Genomic DNA, 2,866 nt, shown 5'->3' with positions numbered 1-2,866 from the left:
TCAACAATCCAAGTAATTGTTGATATTGAGCCTTGGTGAGAGTAACGGGTTCACTTAGAGGACTTTCAGCAGCAACAACATTGTTTGCAAAAGGTGGACCACCTTTGTTTTTGAACTTGTATCCAGGAGGATATCCGTGCAACTTGAAGCATTTGTCAACAACATGCCCCATAGCTCCACGATGAGTGCATTGTGGCCTGCCATTCTTGAACTTAACAAAGGTCTTGGTGTTCCCAGGTTTAGACCCAAAAGCTGCCAAAGCTGCTGATGTATCAGTCAAAAACTTCTTCCCAGCACCTACTTTTCTTTGTTTCTCATCTTGCAGTAGAAGAGAGAACACTTTGCTCAATGAAGGCACAGGCTCCATAAGCAGAATTTGGCTCCTGACAGCTGCATACGTCTCATTCAACCCCATTAGGAAAGACATGGTGCACTCCTCAACTTGGTGACCACATATGCATATTCTGTAATTAGAAAATTCATCCCAAAGACCTTTAAACTTGGCATAGTACGCATTGATAGTTAAATCTTCTTGAACTAAAGAACTAATCTCCTTTCTCAGATCAAAGATTGTAGGACCATTTCCTTGCCCAAACCTGTTTTGCAGATCAACCCATACATCTCTAGCAATCTTGAAATAAACTATACTTGACTGCAACTCTTTGGAAACAGAATTAAACAGCCAAGCCAGGACAGTGCTATTGCATTTATTCCAAGCTGTGTAATGTGGATGATCAACAGATTGAGGCTTAGGGATAGAGCCATCAATGAAGCCCAATTTAGTTTTGGCATCCAAAGAAATAAGTATGGCCCTACTCCAGGTGTTATAGTTATCTTCAGTGAGATGTTGAACCACCAAAGAAACTCCTGGATTGTCACCACTGGATAGAAAATAGGGACTAGATGTGTTTTCCCAAGGATGCACAGTAGGAGTAGGGTTAACACTAGAGGTACTCTCAGTCATGTTTATCACAAAAAAGGAATGAGAGAATGAAGATTCAAGGTCTCAAGTAATTAAAACCAAGAATTGAGAAAAAAAAAAAAAAAACACGAATTGGTTTTCTCAAGAGTTCTCTAAGAAACAAGAGTTGGATTCTGTGTGACAATCAAGCTGTAATTCACAATCTTGATGAGATTGTAAATAGAAACAGTGAATTCGAAAAACAGAATAACCCTAGAATTGAGGGAAAAATGAATTGAAACCCTAAAATTGAAGATTTCAATTCAATTATGAACAGAAGAACAGAAAATCAAGATTTCAACACACTAAGGAAATTAAAACCTCGAAGATGATGAACTCAATGCAAGAATCAACAGAAATGCAACAAGTAAATTTCTAGTTGATCTGAAAGAAGCATTAAGAAGACAAGAAAGGACGTAATTGAACTAGGAAATTTCAGAATACCATACTTGGATGATCTCTAAACTAGTTCGCTCTGATACCATGTTGAATTCTATACAAGCTTCACAATTGCATCAATGGAGGAATGTAAACTCAGAGAGAGAAAGATGAATATAAAACTTGTAGAAATGAATTCATTCAATAAGTTTACAATGCTTTGTTCTATATATAGAGAGAACAGAGGCGGGAAAGATGAAAAAGAGGAAAACAGAAATAACTAACTGCCCAATTGATCTAAGCCATGCACATGGAATAAAAACTAACTAACTATTTAGATAGTATGTATAAACGGCAGTCGTTCATATGTTCTTAGTCTATTCTAAACTTAAACTACTTGTAGCTTATCTCTATATTTACAAAACTACAATGCACAAACACTGATGTCATATAACAATCTCAACAGATATTAATCTCAGAACAAACTCAATTGAATGCAAATAAGCTCATTGACATCCCAACATGTACAATAGAACTGAGTGGTTATTCTGAGGTTGGAGGGGGCGGGACCCACTATTATTATTATTTTTAAAGCGGGTATGTAAAGCCAAGTGGAGCAAGTCGGGTCGGGTAAATTATCCACCGCCAATAATAGCTATTTCTCTACATGTATTGAACATACTCCACAAAACAAATCTTAAATATTGGACCAAACACGAAGAACTGGAAAAAGAGTGTGTGATTTCTGGGATTTATGTAACTAATCAATTTTGAACTTTTTATAATAATTGGATAATTAAAAGAATAGGGATTTGAACCTTTAATATTTCATTAGTAATACCAAAAAGTTTTGGTTAAGGTTTTTTTTTTTTTTTTAATTCGAGTCATCCTTGCAAAAGCAATGCTAATTTTCTTTGTATCCTTCCAATTTTTTCAAACACCAAAAGGGCAAGTTATAAAGTTCTTGGCTTAATATTTGTTTTTAATTATTTCATAAGGGAGTCTACATTAAGTTCCCTGTAATGTTTTAGGGAACTTTGGCCATTTTTTCCATGATTGTAGGGGGGAGGTACAATTGTGTTGCATTAAAATTTTAGACTAGCCGAAGTTTGCAATTTAGAGCCCTACATATTGGATTGGGCCAACGAGACTAGGTTTTACTTGGATTGACGCTTTTGGGCCTACTACTAGGTCCGAACTGTGCAATTTCACCTCATTTTTCTTTTCTTTCTTTTTTAGAAGAAAGTTCACTACTATTTTCAATGAAGAAAAGTGTATTTCGACTTTTCGGTTACTTGTTTAGCATAAATAGGAAACTAGTTAATGTAAGACTTCATTATTTTAAAGTTTAGCTTCAAATTACTTTAGAGGAATTTTCTCCAATTCATTATGTTGTTATTTATAAAACTATGAATGTGTATTATATATATGTAATTGCAAATATTAGTAAATTAATTAAAGTCAAAATAGAAAAAAGTGTAGAAAGTACCATACTTAATTTAATTATAATTTTTATAGAAAATATAA

General features: G+C 34.4%; 1 non-coding gene across 1 annotated transcript; it reads right to left on the bottom strand.

The window, feature by feature from the left end:
* Positions 1-2,192: 2,192 nt before the first annotated feature.
* Positions 2,193-2,293, bottom strand: LOC112028945 (U6 spliceosomal RNA). Its single transcript, XR_002884697.1, has one exon. It is a non-coding gene; the product is annotated as a U6 spliceosomal RNA (small nuclear RNA).
* Between the last annotated feature and the right edge of the window lie 573 nt (positions 2,294-2,866).

Source organism: Quercus suber, unplaced genomic scaffold (assembly GCF_002906115.3).
Source record: "Quercus suber isolate HL8 unplaced genomic scaffold, Cork oak 2.0 scaffold_37, whole genome shotgun sequence".
Classification (NCBI taxonomy): Eukaryota; Viridiplantae; Streptophyta; class Magnoliopsida; order Fagales; family Fagaceae; genus Quercus; species Quercus suber.
Note: the sequence above shows the minus strand (reverse complement) of the source record. Positions and strands in the feature narration are given on the sequence as shown.